At 39.0% G+C, this 25,298-nt stretch overlaps 1 long non-coding RNA gene across 2 annotated transcripts in view; it reads left to right on the forward strand.

Annotated features, from left to right (window-relative positions):
• The window catches only part of LOC126262025 (uncharacterized), a 100,230-nt gene that overhangs the window by 18,857 nt on the left and 56,075 nt on the right, over positions 1-25,298 (forward strand). For both annotated transcript variants that reach the window (XR_007546707.1, XR_007546706.1), the window contains exon 5: positions 710-837. This is a non-coding gene — a long non-coding RNA (uncharacterized LOC126262025). The remainder of the gene's footprint in view (positions 1-709; positions 838-25,298) is intronic.

Genomic DNA, 25,298 nt, shown 5'->3' on the forward strand with positions numbered 1-25,298 from the left:
AAAGTAATGCCTACTGCTTTTCCTGTTATTGAATATATTTTCTTGATTTTTTTTAATACAGGCATTTCTATTTCTATTGGTTTAAGTGAAAGCAGTTGTTTTGTGTGGGTGATAGTAAAGAAGTGGAGAAATACATTTGAAATGATCAAATTGTTACACCCTCTAGGCAATATTACTAACTACAGGTTGATTTGATTTGAATATTTTCTCAAAGAGAGCAGCATTATTCACTTGCTACAATGTTTCGAAAATTTTTGTTTTTTCTCAAGCAAGAAAAATTTCCACCTTGAGAAATTGTGAAAAGATGTTACCTCTAAGTAGTAAGTATTTTGCCCAACCCTTCATCTTTCAGCTCTTTTGTTCTGAATTATTAGAATTGGGAATATTTCAGATCAATGTTTTTTTTATACGGAGCTGATAATAACGATTTTGCAACTTAACATAGCACTTCAGTAGCCATTAACATATAGATGTAGTGTATTATGGTCCATTTTTTAATGAGTATTCAAGCAATTGTGAGTACTACCTCCAACTCATTGTAAGAGCAGGTTATACTCTGTCGCTGTGCCTGTGTTTTTTCATCCTTATCCAGCTGAGCTAGTGCTGTACCCCAAAGAACTTATATACATCACCTGGCATTTATTGATTCTGTTCCAGATATATTAAATAACTTTGTGGTGCACTTTTCTATTTGAACTCAAAATTCTAGGTGAGAGGCAGGGTTTTGTAATGATCCCATGGATTCTAATGCAGGAAGCCATAATTTCTGTGAAAACTGGTGGATGCTCATTGAATTCTATAAGGAAACACACATGGTCCTGTTGATTGAAGATTGAGGTAATGAAAGCAGCAGCTTGTAGCTCAGATAAAATTTACTCTGTGATTGAATGTTTGTTGCAAGGGTAATGTTGATGGCTGGTACACAGCATGCCAGGTGTCAATGCAATTAATGTAAACCTGTTTGACTCTTTATTCTGTGCACTTTGTAATGTGTTTTGCCTGACAAGGTTCTTAATGTCTCTAAAATGGAAACACAGTGAGCGCACAAAGCATTAGAAAAAACTGAAATTGGCAGATGAGTGATCCCTTCCATCCAACTTGCTGAAACATCAATCACAAAGTTATTTTAATCGGTGCATAGAAGTTATACTTCTTTAAAGCTGGAGTATTTGTTAATGTAACAACACTCAATATTTATTTCGATAATTTCCTTCACAAGTTTTTATTGTGACTTTATTTCTAATTTTCCCGCTGTATTTGAAAATTTTTGAATTGACTTTCATACTTGTGAACTGACTTTTATTGCGTAGTTTTTGTGAATCACTAATTCATTGTCAGGACACCTGTTATTGCAAAGTAATCCTTAAAATTTGTGATTTGTAACACTGTTTAGTTGCTGGTGTTAAATCATTGGTGAACTTCTTTGATAACTGAATGACATCAAAATATAATAGCAAGTACTTTTTTGCTGTTACCAGGTGAAATAAAGAAACTTCATATAATGTAGTGTCTGTTGGAAAGTTAAGTTTAAGGAAACAAGCCGCGATTTTTGTTCTCTACACTACCCTTCGTAAAACCTTAATCTTGAACAAGACTTTATTTTGTAATTTGATAAAAACATATGGTGACAGATATGTTGAAAGTATAAAGATGCTGCTCGTGTTGGTTGTAAAAATTGGAGATGTAATGCATTTGTGGATGCAGCATCTTATTGTTAGGTAAGTACTTAACATTGTAATACTGACACTAGTTGGTGAGAGAATTTCCATTGAATAAAGCTTCTTGCAGCATCCCATTTTAAATGTAACAGATCAGCAAAAAAATTCTGATTTGTATTGAATAACTTGCATAAAATTTTCTGGGGAAAGTGAGAGATGGTACAACACAGGAGAGCATGCTATATATTAAAAATGTGAATGGATGAAATGAGGTAATATCTCAAAGCAATTGATGCTGTTCACTATTATGTGCAAAGATACCATCAATGTCACTAGGGGAGAATGATTTCCATATATATATTGCTTATGTCTCCATATGCCTGCCTGAGTGCAACATCATGCTTTTACCGGTAACACACCTTTTGATAAAACATTGGTCTGTTTCTCCATAAACCGATCACTGATGGCATTTGCACCATTAAGAAAGGTTAACACATTTTTGTAATAAGTGGCTTCTGAAGAGCTTGGCAGCTGTAAAAGTTCGATCACCTCTCAACAGTTACCAGGGCAGCTAGGGAAATACATTAGGTTTGGCTGAGTCATCAGTAGGTTCTGAGTTCAGCATCCCCTATTATTTAATTTCTTAGGCATACTGCAGTAATCATTGTTTAGTACCGGTGGAGCATTGGACACGTGCATTTGACAGCATAATAAAAATTATAAAAAAAGTTTAGTGAAATGATTTGTCTAAAATCAAGAAAATGACACACAGGAAACATTTGATGTGAATTCGAATGGTGCTTGAAATTATGTAGAGCAATTCAAACACTGAACCAAAGATGTGGTTGATATTGCTTTGGAAAATCATGGTTTTTAAATATTTAAAATCATAAACAAAGAACTGTAGCAGCTGGAATGTTCATACATTAGATCTTGTCACGTGTTCTTTTCAGATATTTGAAAAATTTTCTATTGAAAAATCTGAGCGACTGAAAAGTTGAACTTCATTATTCCTTGGATAGTGATAGAAATGTCAGGGCCACTGAAGGCCAGACTGCATAGTCTACATAATCCACCTGAAAATTATCGTTTGGTTCTCTTTAGAATTCTTTGATTCTACGTTAAACTTGGAAGCTTAAGTTCTCAATCAGCACCTCATTTGCTGTTCAAGCTTCGTTTAAAGGTCTGATGTGTTTCTGATCTGTTTTATTTCTTAAATTTTTGCAAATTATTTCACAGAACAGACTTTTCAATTTTTTGCAATTTTTGTTTTGTTCAGAAAGCATGAAAAATAATAAATTTCAATATAGATCAGTGCTGTGTTATTAAAGAGTTTGTAGGTCAAGAGAAAGCAAATGAGGTATTAACTGAAATGTAAAGTTCAATTTTAAGCTTAGTTTTAAATAGTACTGGAGGATTTTTGTCTGGTGGATTTTTGTTAATTCCCCTGTTTACTTTCACCTAATTAAATCTTCTCCAGAATTAATGTTCTTTCTGCAGTGGAGTGTGCACTGATTTGAAACTTTCTGGCGAATTAAAACTTTATGCCATATTGGATATCAAGCCTTGTTTGGGCAAGTTCTCATTGACAGAGCTACTGATGCACAACTCCCACTCACAGCTTTACTTCCACGAGTACCTCATCTCCTACCTTTCAAACTAACTCTTATGGAATTTAAGGTAGCATATGGAAGTTCTTGTGGAAGTAAAGCTCTGAGAGAGGATCATGAATTGTACTTGGATAGCTCAGTCCGTATGGTACTTGTCGACAAAAGGCAAGGTTTTGAGTCCATCTGCCACGCAGTGTGACAGGAAGTTAGAATTTATTTGTTTGGCCAAACTAGATCTTGTGCTGGTCAATTTGATTAGCTATGAAACTTCTAGTATACAATTGTAGGGAGTCCACTCCTTTGCTCAAGTATTGAATTGCACAAAAAACTGTGCACCGCATCATGATGTAGCATTGGAAACCTGATAAAGGCAACTGATTTTGCTATGTGAAGTTAAGAATGGTAAAAAGTGTATACATATTGACAGCTGTAGCGTAATGAATTTGCACATCTGTGGCATAGTTGATGGTCAAATAGGCAACAGCCTGGGGACAAGGTTTGGTTTGTATCTAGATAGCACAATTTTTTGTTACTCTATTAATTTGTTTAATCTGTAGAAATCACAAAGTTTATAGAACAGTTCAGTTCTTAAGGTATTTTAGGCCCTCTAATAGGCACAGCATGTGACTTGTTTACCACTTTTCTGTCCAGAGGCGTTAAACCTCGATGACAATCTGCAAGGAAGAGTATCTGGAGAGGTGGGGGTACTAAATGTTGCTGCCACCTCCTCCCAGATAACTGGTGATATTCCTAAGGTCATGATGAGTTTTTGGCCCAGAATCAGGCCAGTTTCTCACATGGTCTATGTAATTTGGTCCATGCATTTTAAGTATAGTTAAGGTGTGGTGCAGGAGAGGGCAAATCGAAGAGAAATTGCATTTTGTTCTGCAAACCACTCCTGCACTGTTGCTGAAGAATATTGGTGACTATACCTGCTGGAACCAGTTCACACACTCCTGGCACCATTGTACTATTCCCATAATGGGAATACTGGGTTGTACAAAGTTGACCATCTATCCTGTGGAGCAGTCAAAGCCCACAGAATACATCTTGCCCAAAGCTACCACACACACACACACACACACACACACACACACACACACACACACTGCAAGATGTCTTATGGATGTATTTGGGATCTGAAAGGGAACCTTGGGCTCTTGTACTGGGCCATCATTCTCTTAGGAGAGTGTAGATTCACAATACACTGTCCTCATTAAACACTAATTGATAGTAAATTTTCATCACAGAACCTCATCTTAATGACCATGCATTTGCTAACAACTCTAGTCTCCCAAATTTGGAGCTGGACTGTGACCACAGACCCAGTAGTATGTTTCAACTGCCCTGTGTTTAAAAAAGGATTTTGCTGTGACTTGTTGACAAGTTCATTATCTTTGACAGGGTTGTTACACACAAGTCAAGTTCCCATACACCCACTGGATTCCCTATTGTCTTGATAAAGACACAGTGTGCTTAGGAACACTATACCATGTTTGAGCCTCTGGCGCCATTGAAGTCCTTTCTTTCACAAGAACAATGACATGGTCACGAATAGCCTATGGACGAGGAGGCATAGTTCATTAATAATGTGACTTGACTGAAAGCAATGTGGTGTAGATATTTGACCTTTGTTGTATACTAAAATTGTCTACTATAGGACGAATGGTACTCTTGCTGGCCTAACTCACTCAACACTGTCAGTTACCATATAATATCAATGAAACCATGTGAATAGAGGTAGCAAATTTAAGTTATTTGTTTCTAGGGATGTCATTCTTCACCAGAAGTTACTCTCATTGATTTATAGCCAAAATTCTGTTGCACCTTGTGTGAAAATTAGGTGCACATCATCAAAATGTTTCATAAAATGCAGCAAATTCTTGAATCGGAGCAATTTGTTGTATGGCAAAGGAAATAAATTCACAAGGACTTGTACACAAGTCTTCACACGTAATGCCTACCTTTATTTCATACAACTACAGTAACCATTTATGAAGCTACAAGGTGTGATCAAAAAGTAATGGTAAGAGCTTTGTAAAAGATCATTATTCAACATCAACTTCATTTCCTTCAGAGTAATTTTCCTCAGATAACACACACTTGTGCCAGCACTTTTCCAAGGAATTACTTCTGGAATTTATTTTTCATTGTGGAATTCAGCTCCTGAGTGATTCTGTTTTTATTTCATTAATGGTGACAAAACAATGTCCAACAATAGTTCTCCTCAGCCTCGGGAATAGAAAGAAATCGCAAGGGACCACACACAGCAAGAATGGTGGCTGAGGTGTGGTGAGTGGGAGTATTCTTGATGCAGTTTCCATGAAGGGTTTTGCCACAATCCTGATCTTTTTTAATTGCTATCCAAGAAAACATTGAGAAGAACCTTCACATTTGACTGAACTTCCTGAATTTTTTTTGGTCTTGGCTCTTGAGGCAGTTTCCATTGAGACAATTGGGCCTTCGTTCAATGTAATACCCTTATACCCATAGTTAGTTACCTGTTTTAACCTTTAGAATTCTTGGATTGTTGTTGACTTCATTCAGCAATACCTGAGTGATGTCTGCAGGGGGGGGGGGGGGGGGGGATGATGATCCTGGTTGACATACAAAAATTTTGGAATAAACTTTTCCTGCTGCATGTCCAGAACATCTGAAAACATAGCTGTGCATGAGCTGAAGCATATGCTGACATTGTCATTTGATGACTTTCCAGAACCATTATCTTTACTTCTTGCCCATTGTAGTCAGTAATTGATTTGCTTCTCAATCACCTTTGAAACATTTGTACCACTGGAAACCTTTTGTCTTGTAGTACAGTCATTGAAAGCCAGTGAACATTTCAACTGTGATGCTTAACTACATTCTATTTTTCAAGCAAACTTTAATGCAAATTCTTTGCTCATTTTTCTAAAGTAAAAATTCAGTGGGCACTCAAAAACACGCACAACCTTTTTGACTGTCTACAATTAACTAAATATTCAAAGCAGCTGATAATGCAGATATACATCAAGAACAGCTGCACCAGCAAAATATTTTTAAAAAATCAGATGTATAAAGCCTGCAAAATTAAATTCATGTCTCTTTGATCACACCTTGTTTATCTTTTCAGTGAACATGGCAATATATCTATAGATGGCAGTATATCTATAGATAAATCACAATATTCTCATTTAGTGGTTGAAGCTCTTTTGTCTGTGTTCGCTTTAACAAAGGTGCTAAAGGTGGACCCCATACAAAAATGTGTATCACAATATTCTGTTTGCAGAAAAAAATTGTGCCTTCATGGAACAGACCTGGAATACTGACACAGTTTCCTGTAGTTTATGAAATTTTTGTGCTGTCAAGTGTACTACTTGACATTGTCAGGAATTGATACAAATCTTTTGTGTACCTTTGTGGATTGTCAGATTCTAAGCTTTGGGTTTGTAGGGAGTGTGTGAAAACATTGGTCAAGGTGATCTTGAAAGGGTTTAGTGTAGTGTGAACTGTCTACTTCCATTTTCTTGAGTTCGAAAAAAAGAATGCTTAAGATTCAGATGGTGGATGGAATATTATCGACAAAAAAGGTCAGCTTAAAACTTTGCCCCAAGGCTATTGAGAAACAAATTAGTATTACAGAAGCAGATATTCAAATCACCATTTGCTCATTGGCGGAGTAAAACTCATATGGTTTATTTGTTTACATTGTGCACATGGAAGGGAAAATTACTCTTAATCTGTTTCAGTACACGCCGTGTTTCCAGTTGCTAATAAAGTGAGTTTCAAATTTTTTCGTGTTGTATAAAAGTTTATACGAATTATTCTATAGGTGTATGTGATGTGATGTGATCCATTTATGTGAGTAACAGATTCATTAAGCTCTAAATTTCACTTAAACTCGTGGAAATTATCAAAGAAATTTAGACAACAGAAGAATTACCTGACAATTGGAAGTATGCACTTATTCACCGCCTGCACAAAAAAGGTGACAGAACGGATGTCAACAAGTACTGTGAAATTACACTGCCACCTACGTGAAATTACACTGCCACCTAAATCTTCTCTTCATGCCTATGGCAGAGAATACAGGAATAAATTGAACACAAGATAGGGAGTATCAAGCGGGTTTCGGACCCGGACGTTCCTACCCTGAACAAATTTTTAATCTAAAAACATTGAAATACAGAGCTATTACACACAAGCCCACCACATGCACATTCATAGGCTTCAAGTTGTATGACTCAGTCAACTGTAAATCCCTTGTCAACACTCTAATAGAACTCGGACTTGACCAGAAAACATGTAAGCTCATTGAGCAGACACTCTCCAACACAACCTGTAAAGTAAAATTCACGGGGGGAAATCTCAGAACTGGAGACAGACTATCTCCAATTCTGTTCAGTATCATTTTGGACAAGATAATAAGGAATGGGAGAGTGAAGATTGGAAGGTAAACTGAAGTCACCTACCTAGCCTTTGTCGATGACCTTTCAATTATGACATACAGTGAACAAAATGCAATACATCAAATAGAAATACTCGAGGAATGCACCGAGAAGGTTGGCTTGCAAATTTCTTTTGAGAAAATGGAATTTGTGTTCACTCTTAAACATACAGAATCTAACCACAAAATATGGATGAATAAACAGTTCCACATTTTAAATACCTGGGGAAAGTTTGGAACCCACCGGACTAGAAGAATCTCAAATTCGAGCACAGAAACTAAAGAGAGCCTACGGTCGAATGCAGGTACTTTACAAGAAAAATGTGCATGTCCATGCATGCAAAAATCACAGTACAGCACTGTCATTAAACCTGTGGTGCTATACGTAGCAGAGACCTTGTCAGTCCATAACAAGATACTACTACAAAATCTGCAAAAAAAGGAAAAGGTCATTAGGAAAATCCTTGGACAACAAAAAACTGAAACTGAATATAGACTGCAAACCAACAAAACTACAAAGAAAATTTCAAATATTGCTGCTGACATTAGAAAAAGATGCCTTAAATTCTATGGAAACATACACAGACTCCCTGAGTATAGACTCACAGACCAGATACTCATAGCCATTGAAAACCTTAAAGGTATGACATGGGCCGAACAAGTACGAAGAGACCTTACTGACGCTCAGCTCGCCATTCACGACACTGCAGACTGTAATTTCTACAGATGCAAAATAGACAAGTGGGAAGTCCAGCCAGGGACGAGAGCCAAAAAGTCTGCTACAAAGTGGATAGATGAAAGAAAGCAAGTCATGAGCAAGAAAATGGTCTCGTGGAAAAACTGTAGAAGCTTCACGTGATCCATAAAGGGTCTACTATGTGTGTAACAATAATATTTTTCGTAAGTGATTTTCAACAAAAATGTGTTATGCAGATGACCCCAATACCTCCTAAGCTTTAACACTTCTGTTAATGGTTATGGGTGTATTGTAGGGGAATAGATGTGCAATATAATTGATAGTAAATTGGTTCATTTAAGAACGTACAGGTCTTTTTGTAGCTGGCTTGCAGTGTGGCACAATATATTATGTAGCAACAAATTACAGATTTTAATTCTAGAAAAAACAGAAAGGTACAGTATTGCCAGGATTGGTATAAATGTATTTTGTTAATGTGAGTATTTGGATTGGAGGTGAAGGCATTATGAAACAATGGAAAAAATTGAAATAGCATTAATCATTCAGAATTTTATCTGGAGTTGTGGGACAGTGAAAGTTTTCTACACCACACAAATGCTCTTTTTTAAAAGTTAGTGTCTTCGGGCAAATTAAGAGTTGTAATGTGCCACTAGTTGATGGGAGTAACCAAAAATTGTCAACATTGTCATGGACTAGAGGTAAATTTGTACTTTAATCCAGAAAATGAAGCTAGTTAACATTAGCTGTGTTATATAATGTACAACTTCAGTCAGTTTATTGAGACTGTGTTCTAAATTAGCGTGAGACATTCTTGGCAACATCATTAAATCAGTAATTGATAAGATATCGTGCTTCAATCACAGGTATTAATCATACATCATAATTACACAGTATTTGTTAGTGAAGGTGGTGGTGTAAAGGAGGGAAAGAACAAAGGGACTGCATGTTTCTCAGACTTCATAACATAGATCTATCAAGGTAACTTTAAAAAGTGGAAATGTGCTTAAAGAACATTACTTGATTTTGAACACAGATCAGTACTTTGATTGTGAGAGACTTAACGATATAGCGGGTTGCAAATGGGGAAATTAGATCGCGATTCATCTGTTAGAAGACTAGGTAAAAACATTAAATTGGGTTTAGGATGGTGACATTATGACGACACATGAAGGAAAATTAATTCAAAATGGAATGTCTATCAAATGAAGTAAGTTGCATTAAACTGTCTCTTAATTGTTGTCACGAGAATAAATTACAGCAGTAAGATCTGTAATGGACATGTCAGTAGTGTGCAGGATAAGGGAGAGTTCGAAAATTGAACTGAATCATGATTGCGATCTTTCATTTATTTATTAGTTGCTCTTGTTACATATGACTTGCACCCTGGAAGATACTGCAGATCGTTTCACAGTTAAGCAGAGGACTAGTGATACCAGCTTTGCTGAGGACTAGAAGAGAGGGGGAGATGGGAGTAGTGAGTGGACAGCAAATTGTCATGTTGCCAACCATGGTAATCTATGCTGTGTACACTGGCTTTTTAGGAATGTCTCCCACGTATAAACTGCAGTTTACATACACCCATTTGACTTAACTTCAAAATGGGACAAATCGTATCAATGTCTGCAGGAGACAGTAAAACTCCGGATAGGGACCAGTGGCAGACTCATTTCATGCTGCGATATTGTCGACGCTCACCTTGATGTATGACAAGAACAAAAAGGGGCATGTCATCTGATGGCTCTACACACCCAATGAGTGTGTGGTGGGTAGATGTGATGGGAAGTGAGAGATATTGTAACATTACCAAATCTGGATAGAAGTGAAATCTGGTATGTATTCAGATAAAAGCCAGTGTGTTCTCATGTCCCATGGTAATCACCACCTCAGAAATAGCAATGTATGTGAAAGAAATGGTCAAATATATCTGACATCGGAGATATAAATTTCAGCTTGGTGGTGGTTGTGGTGGTGCCGCCGCCACAGATGATAGTAAGTGAAAAGTCTAGAAAAGACATTGTACGGGAATTAGATAATAACGTGGTATGTGAATTTGTCAACCATATGTTTCCATTTATTTTGTTCTTGAATTATCAAAATATAAAAAACAAATTGCATATTTTTAGAATAGGTGTAATGTTAACGTTTTAGGCAGATACTTCGTCAATAAAACAGTTTGTACTTTTTGTTAGTCAAAATATGTGATAAATAAAGGGGCCGTCTTATAATAGAGGTTGTCATACGCTCTGATACAGTATTTGTGTTCATTAACGCCTGAGCAGTTATCATAGCAGTTTTGTATAACATGGATGTTCGGAACTTAATCGTTACCCTGCTGTGACAATTGACTTGCCTAGAATTTAATAATTTTGTAGCTACTGCTATGCAACTTAAATAGATTTGTAAGAGGAGTTTAATCACTATTGGCTAACATCAAACTCGTACACTTTTTTTTTTCTCCCTGCAAATAATTTGAATGTCCCTTTATTACAAAGTAAATGTATGCCTTCAAACATCTTCACTTTAATGATGAGTGTTTTCATAGAATGCTATTGAGAGAAATTGTCTATACTCCTTGCAATTGGAAAATTTTGAATTTCAGCAGTATGTGTGTCATATTTACATATTTAACCCTTTGTTTCCTGACATAAGAAAAAAATTTACTTTTTAACATTTTCTTTGCAGAATTTATGCTATTGTGGCTTCAAATGACGGTAGGATTTTTTTGTAAAATTTTATTTTATTTTTCACAACTTTCTCTCTTGGTACTCAGAAGTACCGTCAGACTCCATGGACAGAATCACAACATGCGCAGAAAAAGGCTCCAATTTCGAAAACTTCTACTGTATTCCACATAAATATTAAATATTTTTACATTAGAAAATTAATTAACAGAAATATGATATTTCTGAGTTTTTTTAAATTTCGCATAAATTTATTCTAGAGCAACTTCATAATACATAGTAACTTAGCTATACATTTTTGACAGTATATACATATCACATATTTAGTGATACCTCATGAAATTGTAGGAAAAAGTTCTTTTTCTCATTGCAGAACAAATACACTTTACATGTACTGCATTGTGAATGTGGTCTTGACTGAATTTTATTTTTCGCACACATTTCGCATAGTCCTCTTTTACAACTGAACACTACAAAATGGTTTCCTCGGTTGCCAAGACGTACATCCTTCGGAACAGAAAAGTTATCCTTCCTTCTCTTTGGGAGAGTTATTTCATCTTTACCAGAGTTTTTCTTTTTGAGATTTGCCACTTGCTGTTCATTCATTAGCCCCAGTGCCACAGCACGCCTGAATTCCAGCTGTGGCAGTGTCCCATTTAGATCACTGAAAATGACGTAAGCATTGACAAAAGCAATTTCTATTGCTCCCCAGAAGAGACGGTGCCACCATTTCTTTGATCGCTTGCGAAGACCATAAGTTGAACGTAATCTGTCTGCATGATCCACACCACCCATGTTTTTATTGTAATCACATACAATAACTGGACATGGTATAGTCATACTAGTTCCATCTTTCTGTTTTCTTGTCACTACGCTCTGTTCAGTGCCATGGAAGTTTGACGCAAAATACACTACTTTATTTTCCTTCCATTGAAATACTGTTAGGTCTAAAGATGACTGTCTGTGATTTGATTTAGACATTTTTCTTTAGGTAAATTCCCTGGCAAACCTTTCCTGTTTGTTCTAATTGTTCCACAGGCAAATGTATTTACGGATTTCTGTGTGAGAAAAAGTGGACAGAACAACTAGTGAGAGGTAACGCATTGTTGCTACAATAGTGTTCGCACAACCTGACTGTACTAATAAGTCTGCCTTATATTTTCCACTTTCTCATTCACTTGTAAAGTAATGCTTCAAACTATTACAAAAAAACAAAGAAGGTAAGTACGTACAATGGAAAACTCAACGGAAGTTTCAATAAATTGCGCACAAATTCAGGCAACACCATGGAAACAAGCACATACAATCTTCTGTTTTCACAGCAGCGCGCAAAAAACAATTTCAAGCTCTGACTGCCAGAGAGGTCTATGTATTGCACAACAACATCTATGAAACAGTAGAGCAGAGATACTGTTACGTACCGACAGGCTCTCAGATCACTAAACTGCACCATGAGAAAATAATGAGAGTCAAAACTTACTGGTACTTTTAAGTACCGTCAGGCAACAAAGGGTTAATTAGTTCCTTTAGATTCCTGTTTGCACAAATCAAAATCATTTATGTTGTAGTGTCACTGCATTGGGAACTGATACTACTTGATCAGTGAAGTTTTGCTAGCCAAACTTGAACCCAACTCGCATCAAATAAGGTGTGTTGAATGTTCAAGTAAATAGATTTCAGTATTCAGCTCGATCAGAGTTTTTGGTAGGTACTAATCTAAGGTTATCTGCTTTATGCACTTGGCCCTTATTGTGGCAAGATCAAAAATACATCGTGACAACCAAAGATTAAAATGTAGTTTCAGCACAATTGCAGACCAGAACATGGTACAGTTTATTTGACCGCACACTTTTGTTAACAATTAAGATTTAGCCAGTTCCCTATCCATTATTCCGGCTGTCGGCTCGTTAGCTTAAGAGTTTAGTTGTGAGTGGACCGGCAATGCTTCTATAATGTGCGGGACAGACATTCGAAAATCGCTTATGGTCATTTTGACCGCACTGTTTGTGTAAATTTTTATTTCTGCAGTTACTTTCCTTACATATTCACGATATTTTCCATTTCACAGCTTTTGAAATATGGCAGAACTTAGTAGTTCTACAGGTAAAGGATCTGATGCAAGTAGCGTACAATGTGTGAATACTTCAGACTGAAACTTTGAGGAAACTGTGAGCAGGTGGTTGGAGGAATCAGACGATAGTGACTGTGACGAAAATCCTGAAGAAACCCATTGTGAATGAGCATGACTCTCAGGACAAAGTGCAACAGAAAATTACTCTGATGAAAGTAGTGATCCATGTGATGAGCTACAGAGAAGCAATTAATTCTCTGGCAAGAATCAGTACAGATGGGCTAAAGCACATCCGATCTGAGCTGTTAGAACTCCTCGCCATAACATCATGAAATTTCCATCCACCACGTTGACTACAGGAGATCCAAAAGACCCATTTTCATTATGGCATATAGATTTTGATGACGGAAGTTCTCCATCACATCCTTCTATGGACAAATGCTAAAATAGATTGCGTCAGGCAGAAGTACTCGGACAAAAACAAAGCTGAACTTCAGAACCTGGATTTGGATGCACTTTTGACTTTTTTAGGACTTGTGATATATTCTTCTGTCTTTAAATCCAACCACGAAAATGTAAATTAATTTGCAATTTTCAAATGTGCTATGTCTAGGAACTGTTTCCTAATGTTGTTGAACTGCTTACGGTTTGATGGCTTTTGAACTAGAAAAGTGTCTGAAAGTTGACAAAATGGCAGCAGCCTCATTTCTCTTTAGAAAAATTGTGGAAAATTCCCAAAAAATATTTAGACACGTGCTACTGTAGATGAGCAACTAGTTTCCTTCTGTGGTAATTGCTCATTTGTGGTCTACATGCCAAAGAAGCCTGGTAAATACAGTTTAAAAATAATGTCCTTGTGTGATGCAAGGACCAGTTACTTTTATAATAGGTATATGTACACTGGAAAAGGCTCTGATGGAGATACTTTGCCGGACAATAAGAAACTGACGATACCAATACAGTCTCTGTTGCGATTGTGTAAACCAATCTATGGCAGTAATTGCAACATTACTGCTGACAATTTGTTCAGCTCAATACAGGCTGTAGAAGAGTTAAGGAAAAGAGGATTGACTTTTGTTGGAACTCTCAAAAAGAATAAGAGACTCCCCAAGCCTTCCATCCAAATAAGCATAGGCTAGTTGGTTCGTCTTTTTACAGTTTTATGCAAGGCACCACTCTTTTGTCGCATGTGCCAAAGACAAACAAAGCAGGTCTTCTTGTCTCTTGCATGCGTCATAGCCCCACTGAGGATTTGACTTCTCAGAAACCAGAAATAATACCATACTAAAACACCACTAAAGGATGTGTTGCTGAACTGGACAAAAAGTACTCCACATACTCCTGCAGTCAAACTCGAGATTCGCCGATTTCTTTATTCTACCGTTTATTGGACATCTGCACAGTAAATGCATATTTTCTTCAGAAGAGTGGATCAGATGAAGTTCCCGCCGACAGAGGTATCTTCCTGAAAGAGCTGGCCCGTCGTCTTGTGCTGAAACATATGCAAAAGCAAGCTCAGAACCCACGACTTCCGCAGGAGTTAAGACTAATGACCCACCGGATTTTAGGCCCTGATGCTTCAGCAGAGGCAGCAGTGGAAGCAGAATCAGGTCCTAGGAATAGGAAAACGTGCAGAATCTGCCTAGCCAGCATTGTTGCTACATTTGCAAGAGACAAATATGCATGCCGTGCTGTTCCCAGGTCTGCAAGCACTGCTGTGAAAAATTGTGATTTGGAGGGCTCTGATTTTTCATGAGGCATTTTTTCAGGTTAAAAACATTACATTTTTTGTTCCATTAGTTTGTCAAGAAGAAATAAAAATGTATCAAAGCATTAACTTGCTTATTAGCTTACGAAAAACGTATAAACATATTAGCTTATGAGATGTGTAGTAAACATATCTGAATGCCAGTTTATCAGTAACTATTTAATATTAATGTTTTGTGTTTTCACGTTTATTTACATTGTATTAAAGACTCTGCCATGTGCAAAACAGAGAATTACAAAGGGATTCAAATTATTTACATTACACCCACCTATAATTAAGATGTCAGATTGACTGCACGACGGTGTTAGTGTCCCATGTTTGCAACTACATTAATTAAAGGTTAAGAGCAGTGATAGTATTATAAAGTCATTAATGGTACATGAGAAATTGCATTAGTGATACTGTATGAAGTAGGCTGTCTGCCCAGCTTTACATTCATGAGATGGGCAACTCGGAGACCTCACCTCTGAAGATTAATTTTGCCCATTGTGGCAGAATATATTGAGGTTGACTTGTGTCATTTATTCTTGTGTGTGACTTTGAGGGATTCCATCCTAATTTCAGGTGTCTGGGTTTTAGTGTCCCTTGTGTCTAATTTCATTTGTTACAGTAGTGCTGGAGTGTGTCAGCTTCTGTAAGAAATCTTTCCCAACTTTAATCATTACTGTTCCTGCTGGTAACAAAGCACAGGATGAACTTTAGATGATGTTGCTTTTATTTTATGGCTGAAAGTTATCATCAAATGCTGGAATTGATTCTAGCAGGATAGTAGCACAAGTTTATGATACAATCTGTACTTTGATAGGGTGGGTCAGTACAATGCAGAGCATGATTACTAAGCTTTACGGTAGCACAAAAACAGTGAGGAAGTCCTTACAGTTTATGGGTATGCTGCCCAAGTTGTACCCGTAAATTTTTGCTCATTGGCCGTTACTTGCAACTTTGTCAGTGCTGTACAATATATAGGGCACTAATGAAAGTATTTTGAAGTGTATTTTTCCTTCCCAGGAGGGGTTTAGGTCCCTGTTTCCTTTACTGTAAGTTTGGTTTGAGGTGGTTCGTTTTTCTAGTAAGTTGAGAATGTGATATTGTTCTTGTCTGCAACCGAGCCAAGCAGTCACGTGAACAGTGTTGCCATAATCCAACTGACCACTATCTACCTGTATGCTAATCTCGCCGGAACTGATTGATACTGTGAATGGCAGCCATTTTGTACACCGCGGATGACCAGCAGCAGGTGCACCACAAAGCGTCACTGCTGTCACTTAAGCGAGTGAACGTACAGCACCTCAGTGGTTAAAGCAGACAAAAATGATAAAATGCTGTTCAATACCACTATCAACATATTCTGCCAGTCAGGTCATCAACAGTTGTCAGATAACACTTCCAAATCTTACTGAAAGGGTAATCCTTGTCTCTATTTACAATATTGGCTGCCAGTGTAATTTCAACAACTTCCTCTAAAACCCAGTCTCAATAGCAAGACGCAGGGGTAACCATTTGTGTCTTACTGTACATTATTTTGTTCATTAGTAAGATAGTGCTCTTCCATCACAGATTGATTTGTCTGCATCAAATGTGTTGCTGGTGGTGCTTAGTAGATCAGTATTGAGTAATGTGAACTATCTGGCCAGTATGATTTCCCACAACGGCAAGGGATTTTATCATCACTGGGGTTTCTCAGTCCAAAGTCATCTGTACTGAGCCAAGAAGTGCTCTAATCTTGGCTGGCAGATAAAATACTTTTGCTGTATCTTTTTAAAATTCTTCCTGTTTTTGAAGACATGCCTCCAGCATACGGTGGAAAGACAACTGGTTTACATGTGCCTTCACACGATCCCAGAGCAGGTCCAAACTCAAAGACAGGACAGATATGCTTGTACATACTATTTTGTGGTTAGGATAGCCATTCAGCTTAAACACTAACTGAAGTTTATCCAGCTCTTGGGTCAAGCTCTCTCCCATCTGAGATGACCTACGACCTGTTTGCCAATGTCAGCAGGATCCTTGTGCATTGGTTTTCAAGAAACACGTGCCCATCTTTCTGTAGACCAGCAAGTTTAGAAACGGAAACCTTCCATCCCATTTGACCTCCATCATGAACTTGATGCTGAAATGAAGGCTATTAAAATGATACAGGGAATGGATTCAGAACAACCATTTCCATTACCATATACATATTGTTATGTACCTCCAACAATGGATGTTTTAAAAATGCTGTCATCAGTGCCCTGTCTTCAAAAATTTTCTAGAAATAAATTGGCAACAATGGGGGGGGGGGGGGGGGCAATGGGTTCCTTGAAGTCTTCTAGCCTTCCATCAGTTTACTCAGAATAATTATCATTTACTAAAAAATCTAGACAGCAGCACTATGGCACAGCTTCGTCATTTCTGTGTCCAGCTTTTCACTAATTAACATTGAGGATTCTTAAAGGCAAGCCCAGGTAAAAGACACGACATCAAAACTCTCAAATAAATCCAAGGGATCAAGACAGACTTCAACCACTGGGAAAAAATCATGGAATCAGAAATGTGATGTACACATTTTCTATGTGAAGGCTAAGAACAGTCCCTTAAATACTTAGCCAAGTTGTAAGCATGTGCACCCAAATTCCGCAATCTTCGGTATTCTGTGTCCTTAAGTAAAAGTAAAGTAATCTAATCAATGAAGATGTGTGGCATTACCTTTGTCTGTTAGTGGCATTAATAAATCTGGACCTTCTCGAATTGACCAGATTGCTGTCCTATCGATAGCAGATATAATGCTCTACTGGTGCAGAGCCTGTCTCAACATATGTTAAACTTCTCACCAGATTTATTCTGCTTGGTCTTCAGGAAAACTAGACACCACTTGCTCCACCGAGCAAATAAATTCAGAGGTAAGACTCATCAGTGTAGAAGCAGAACGTTGGCTTTTCTCCAAAACTGATTGTGTCATTGCCCAGTTCTTTACTCATGTAATCATGATCCATTGATAGGTGTCGTCATACGATGTCAAGGATTTAGAGTAAATATGTTGGCAATTTGAATATTGTTCTGGCAGGGCAACATATTTCTTTTACTCACGTGTAACTTGATCCTTTATGCAAAGATTTATTATTTTACCTGCACTTGGCAGTTTCATCACTGCCATTGCTGTTTCTTGAAAATGGGTGGAATGTTTTTGGGCACTATCAGGATCATCAGTAGTTGGTAGTCTTCAGAGTTTCAATGTCTTTTCTCGACTGAGGTAACTCATCAATGGTTTGTGATTGATGTCACGAGTAAAGAATTGGAAGATGCTGTGCATCAGTTTTGGAAAAAGGCCTAAATTTTGCTCTTCTCTTCACTGGATGTATTTTGTTGGTGGAGCAAATGGTGTTACTTCCTTGTGGACTGAACAGAAGAAATTGGGTAATAACTTTGCAAAAGTTACATCAGGCTCCACCCCTTCTGTTGAAAGGGCAGCAATCTGATCCATTAGAGAAGTAAGGGATTTTTTGTGCTGCTAATGGACAAAGGTAATGCCGCAAATCTTCATTCACAGAAAAACTATGTAAAATGGATCTATTACTTAAGAACAGGATGTACTGAAGATTGCAGAATGACCTGACTGAATGAATAAAGTGGAAGACACTTTCATTTCTCAAGGAGAGTTAGTTATCTGACAATGTGATTAAAGAACTGGTGCTGCTGTTCTGTTGAGTTTATACAGTTTGCCAAAGTTCATAAGAAGGGTTCCACTACGTCCTGTTGCGAATAATTTGGTTATGCATATTCACAAATTGGCTATGATTTTAGCTTCTGTTCCTAGCTTTCACATACGAAAATCTGAAAAACATGTTTCCAGTTCAGTGATTTTTATCCAGCAGTTGAAGTCTTCTTGTATTGGTTGCTTGATTTGTTTGTGAACTAAGCATAGTGTCTTTTTACCTGCGTTCCTCTTGAAGAAACATTGAATAATGTTAATTGGTGAAAAACTGGACATGTAGATGATGCTCTGCCATCACTTGCCAACTAAACAGTTTCAATAACAATTACTTTGAGCAAACTGATGGGGTGGCTTTGGGGGAACCATTTTAATTGCGTTCATCCTAGTGTAAAGTTCATGGCAGAGGTCAAAGGTGTGCAAAGCTTCCATTTCTAGATGGACACTGGAACAGTGTTTTATTAGAAACACACATGTGGACTGGTATTTGCATGTATAAATCAATATAATTTCTTTTGTAGTGTCGCTGCATTGGGAACTGACTGAAGTTTTTACTACTACGATTTGTGCAACACCTGTGGAGTTCCGAGAAACAAGTGTCTGGGGGAAGAATCCAGGTGGTGCATGTGGTGATATTGGCACTGAGGTCACTATTGTCATGTTGCAGAGCATACCGATGCACAAGGCTGAAAAATATTTATATAACAGCTGGTATATGACATGTCATTTCATTTCACAGGTGGCTCTCCCTTTGATAGGGTTACCAGTTTACAGGGCTGGTATAAGTGGTGGTAGGAGGGTGCACAGGGCAAGATCTTACAGTGTTGATGGTCACAGGGGAAGGAGCCTTAGTGTAGGGAGTTAGGTACAGAAGGAGCATAGGGTCAGACAAGAATACTACAGAGATTGGGAGGGCAACGAATAGCTATTGTAGGTGTGGTGGGCAAAATCTCTCCTACCACTACCTATACCAGTCCTGTAACTGGCAAAACATAAGCCAGCAAAGGGAGAGCCACCTGTGAAATGATAAGTCGTATACCAACTCTTTTGTGAACGCTGTTCAGTGTTTTACATCAACATTACTGCCACCAAATGATCAGTTAGGATGCATGGGCATAGGTAGAGAGTGCATACTGGCAACACACAATATCCTGTTGCAGAACATGCTCTACAACATGACAATCTCAACCTTGGTGCCTATTTCACCACGTGCGCCACCAGTCTCTCAGAACTCTGCAGTTGGGAACTAGTGCTACAACATGTTCTTGGTTCTCGCTACCCACCTGGCCTTAATTTCCTTATTTTGTGTTAATTTCTTCTGTCTCAGCATTTCTTCACAGTAACTGCTCCTTTTTTCACTGCATTTTAGTTTTCTACATGTTTCATTTTCTTACCCATCTATTTTTCATTGCCCCCTCCCACCTCTGTTATATACAATGAACATAGCTTTTCATTCTTATTAACTTGACTGTGATGTTTTAGCAGTAGCCTCTTTCTTGCATATTACCCTGTCTGCCACCTTTAAGCTATCAGGTTTTCAAGTCTCGTCCAATGCAATCCTCAACAATCCGGTGCAATCCTCAACAATCAGGCTTTCCGTCTCATCCTGTCCAGAAAGTCTTCCCTGACCTGCCATTTTGGGTGACCTTTCAGAAATCTTCTCCTTTTCCTAGACCTGTCCAGTCCTTTTCATTCACCCCCTCTTCTTTCCCCTTCTACCTGAAGGAACCACTGGATCAGAAAGCTTGCCTAATTGTAACCACTTTTTGTGTATGTTCAGCCGCTCCGTGGTGAATAGATATTTTATCTATCCGATTACATTAGAATATACTGATAGAGGTATTTGATAGTATTTTGCATTTTTGCTGGCTTTGACCACAGGGGCATTGTGCATTCACTTGTACTGAGCAACAGCAACAATTTGCGGCACAGGTGCTGTTAGCCTTACATGGTGTATAAAAGGCCTGCTGTTCACAGTATTGATCACTTCCAGCAAGATTAGCAAGCAATGTAATCGTCTGAAGATGACTGCCAAGTGGACCGTAGAAAATTGTATTCACGTGATTGCCTGATGTGGTTACAAACTTGAAGACGATCAGATAATGTGCTGGGAAATTATGTGTAGTCACAGTTGAGACGGTAGCTGGCTCGCAGAATGTCCTGTTCTGTCTCAGTTTCTTGATTTGAACAGCGATTGCACAATAATCAGTGACATCAGGAAGATGTTGATAGTTGTTGAGAAGTTATTTTTCTGTTTCCTCCATCTTCTCTTCCACTGACAGTATTTTATTGAGGTAGTCTCAGATTATGCAGCTTAGTTTATAAATTGACTTTTTCTGATAAATTATAGTTCCCAGAATCATAAGTTGAAAACTCCATGTGGTTTTTCCAGGGAAATTTGAAAAAGAAAAAAACACTGGAAAGATCTTGTTTTTGTCTCAGTATATGGAATGTTCATTTACTGAGGTGTCGTGCATTGTTGCTGGCTGGGTGTAGCCGAGTATGTGTGCCACTTCCCTATCCCTCATTACTACTGCTTCTTCCCTTCCTACCACTCCCCTCAGCTTGCAGTCAGTGCTGCTACCACTTTTCCCACTAGCCTAGTAGCTGCCGATGAGAGGCAGGGAGGCATGAGGAGTGGTTTGTTAGGATCTGATTCTCACAGACTGTCGTCGCAGCGGCTGGAGACTTGAGTCGTGTGTGTGATTTTGTTGGATGTGTGCACACTCTCATTTTCTGACAAAAGCTGTAGCTAAAAATTTGAGGGTGTTGAGTGTCTTATCTATGTCCCCACCTGGGGCTCAGCAATCATCTTTACGGTTAATTGTTACCTGTCATTGTTATTGATTCTCAAAGTGTTTGAACTCGTTACCTGTTGCATGGATTGACCACTGTGATTTCAGTTCAACAACATGCTGTCTGTGGCTCATGAATAGTTAGCCACATGAGTGGATTTCCATGATGGGCCAAAACTGCAGGCGGGCAGTTTCTGCGGGTATCTGTAATGGATCGAGCCTGCTGATCTGAAGCCATTCGGTTCCCACTAATGTGCAGACTGTACCTGTCCAGTCTAGTCTTACCAATCTGCCCACGGGCTGAGTCTGTTCGTGTGTGGTGTATCACAGCGGATTTTCATAGTTTATCCACAGACCCAGGACTTTTTGCTCCTTAGCAGGCCATAGGCCATGGGCGATGAATTTCAGGATTTGCAACTGTCTCACTGCAAATATGTCCTACAGTGTGGCGTTTTGTAGACATTTTATTTGGTCTAATAAATTTTGGCATTTAAAAAGTTTATTTTTTGGAAAGTATGGATGATAAGAAGAAGAAAATTGTCAGTCGCTGGCAGTTTTTAATATGTACTCATATTTCTCGAAGGAAAAATCACAAAATGCCTGTAAAATAATAGGTGTAACACAGTGGGTAATAAGAGACAATAACAAACATAGTACAACCAACATTTCATTGTTGCTCACCTATATTCTTTGTTTACACAAACTTCCGCATCTTAACTTCTTCCGTGAGCCTACTTTTTTCTGAGGTTATTTTTTAAATCGGAGAAGATATTTTAAATTGGTCTTGCAACTCCAAGGAAAAGTGTATTTTTGTCACCAAATGTTTCGTTTTGTTGAAATAAAACCATAGTAATCTTAATGAACACACACACACACACACACACAATTTGGCTTGCATTCTCTATCTAAACAATTCATTACAAAAGACGTTGTTTTTAGTGCTTAAGATATTTGTTCACATCAGGAAACACCATCTGCTTTAAAGTATATATATATATATATATATATATATATATATATATATATATATATATATATATTATATATATATATATATACCAAACGAAACTGCTGGCAGGTCGACATACACACGAAATTCAAGCTTTCGCAACAAACTGTTGCTTCATCGGGAAAGAGGAAAGGAGAAGGAAAGACGAAAGGATGTGGGTTTTAAGGGAGGGGGTAAGGAGTCAATCCAATCCCGGGAGCGGAAAGACTTACCTTGGGGGAAAAAAGGACAGGTATACACTCTCGCTCGCTCGCGCGCGCGCACACACACACACATATCCATCCGCACATCCATGTGCGGATGTGTGTGTGTGTGTGTGTGTGTGTGTGTGTGTGTGTGTGTGTGTGTGTGTGTGTGTGTGTGTGCGCGCCTGTCCTTTTTTCCCCCTGCAAAACCTTTCACCTGACTCCATCAACCTCCTGACCCCACCGACACCCCGCACCCCTACCTTCTACCTTCTTCCTAAAATCCACAAACCCAATCATCCCGGCCGCCCCATTGTAGCTGGTTACCAAGCCCCCACAGAATGTACCTCTGCCTACGTAGATCAACACCTTCAACCCATTACATGCAGTCTCCCATCCTTCATCAAAGACACCAACCACTTTCTCGAACGCCTGGAACCCTTACCCAATCTGTTACCCTTACCCAATCTGTTACCCCCGGAAACCATCCTTGTAACCATTGATGCCACTTCCTTATACACAAATATTCCGCACGTCCAGGGCCTCGCTGCGATGGAGCACTTCCTTTCACGCCGATCACCTGCCACCCTACCTAAAACCTCTTTCCTCATCACCTTAGCCAGCTTCATCCTGACCCACAACTTCTTCACTTTCGAAGGCCAGACATACCAACAATTAAAGGGAACAGCCGTGGGTACCAGGATGGCCCCCTCGTACGCCAACCTATTCATGGGTCGCTTAGAGGAAGCCTTCTTGGTTACCCAGGCCTGCCAACCCAAAGTTTGGTACAGATTTATTGATGACATCTTCATGATCTGTACTGACAGTGAAGAAGAACTTCAGAATTTCCTCTCCAACCTCAACTCCTTTGGTTCCATCAGATTCACCTGGTCCTACTCCAAATCCCATGCCACTTTCCTTGACGTTGACCTCCACCTGTCCAATGGCCAGCTTCACACATCCGTCCATATCAAACCCACCAACAAGCAACAGTACCTCCATTATGACAGCTGCCACCCATTCCACATCAAACGGTCCCTTCCCTACAGCCTAGGTCTTCGTGGCAAACGAATCTGCTCCAGTCCGGAATCCGTGAACCATTACACCAACAACCTGACAACAGCTTTCGCATCTCGCAACTACCCTCCCGACCTGGTACAGAAGCAAATAACCAGAGCCACTTCCTCATCCCCTCGAACCCAGAATCCCCCACAGAAGAACCACAAAAGTGCCCCACTTGTGACAGGATACTTTCCGGGACTGGACCAGACTCTGAATGTGGCTCTCCAGCAGGGATACGACTTCCTCAAATCCTGCCCTGAAATGAGATCCATCCTTCATGAAATCCTCCCCACTCCACCAAGAGTGTCTTTCCGCCGTCCACCTAACCTTCGTAACCTGTTAGTTCATCCCTATGAAATCCCCAAACCACCTTCCCTACCCTCTGGCTCGTATCCTTGTAACCGCCCCCGGTGTAAAACCTGTCCCATGCACCCTCCCACCACCACCTACTCCAGTCCTGTAACCCGGAAGGTGTACACGATCAAAGGCAGAGCCACGTGTGAAAGCACCCACGTGATTTACCAACTGACCTGCCTACACTGTGATGCATTCTATGTGGGAATGACCAGCAACAAACTGTCCATTCGCATGAATGGACACAGGCTGACAGTGTTTGTTGGTAATGAGGATCACCCTGTGGCTAAATTTGCCTTGGTGCACGGCCAGCACATCTTGGCACAGTGTTACACTGTCCGGGTTATCTGGATACTTCCCACCAACACCAACCTATCCGAACTCTGGAGATGGGAACTTGCTCTTCAATATATCCTCTCTTCCCGTTACCCACCAGGCCTCAATCTCCGCTAATTTCAAGTTGCCCCCACTCATACCTCACCTGTCATTCAACATCATCTTTGCCTCTTCACTTCCGCCTCGACTGACATCTCTGCCCAAACTCTTTGTCTTTAAATATGTCTGCTTGTGTCTGTATATGTGTGGATGGATATATGTGTGTGTGCATGAGTGTATACCTGTCCTTTTTTCCCCCTAAGGTAAGTCTTTCCGCTCCCGGGATTGGAATGACTCCTTACCCTCTCCTTAAAACCCACATCCTTTCGTCTTTTCCTCTCCTTCCCCCTCTTTCCTGATGAGGCAACAGTTTGTTGCGAAAGCTTGAATTTTGTGTGTGTGTTTGTGTTTGTGTGTCTATCGACCTGCCAGCGCTTTCGTTCGGTAAGTCACATCATCTTTGTTTTTAGATATATTTTTCCCACGTGGAATGTTTCTCTCTCTCTCTCTCTCTCTCTCTATATATATATATATATATATATATATATATATATATATATATATATATATATATATATATAAACAAAGATGATGTGACTTACCAAACGAAAGCGCTGGCACGTCGATAGACATACAAACATACACACAAAATTCAAGCTTTCGCAACAAACTGTTGCCTCATCAGGAAAGAGGGAAGGAGAGGGAAAGGCGAGAGGATATTTGCACTATTGTTTCTTGTACTGTAGCTGCGAACACAGATTGTCAACTTACTTCGTAACTTGCTGTTGGGATCTCAAAATTTGGTAGGGAAAAATGTTAAAACTTGTCGGAAATCAGGGAATGTCACTTCAGGAAACTTGCGTCAACCCTGAGTCTATTTTAGTGACACTATTGAGCAGTTTGAAAATAGGTACCTGTA

Source organism: Schistocerca nitens, chromosome 1 (genome assembly GCF_023898315.1).
Source record: "Schistocerca nitens isolate TAMUIC-IGC-003100 chromosome 1, iqSchNite1.1, whole genome shotgun sequence".
NCBI lineage: Eukaryota > Metazoa > Arthropoda > Insecta > Orthoptera > Acrididae > Schistocerca > Schistocerca nitens.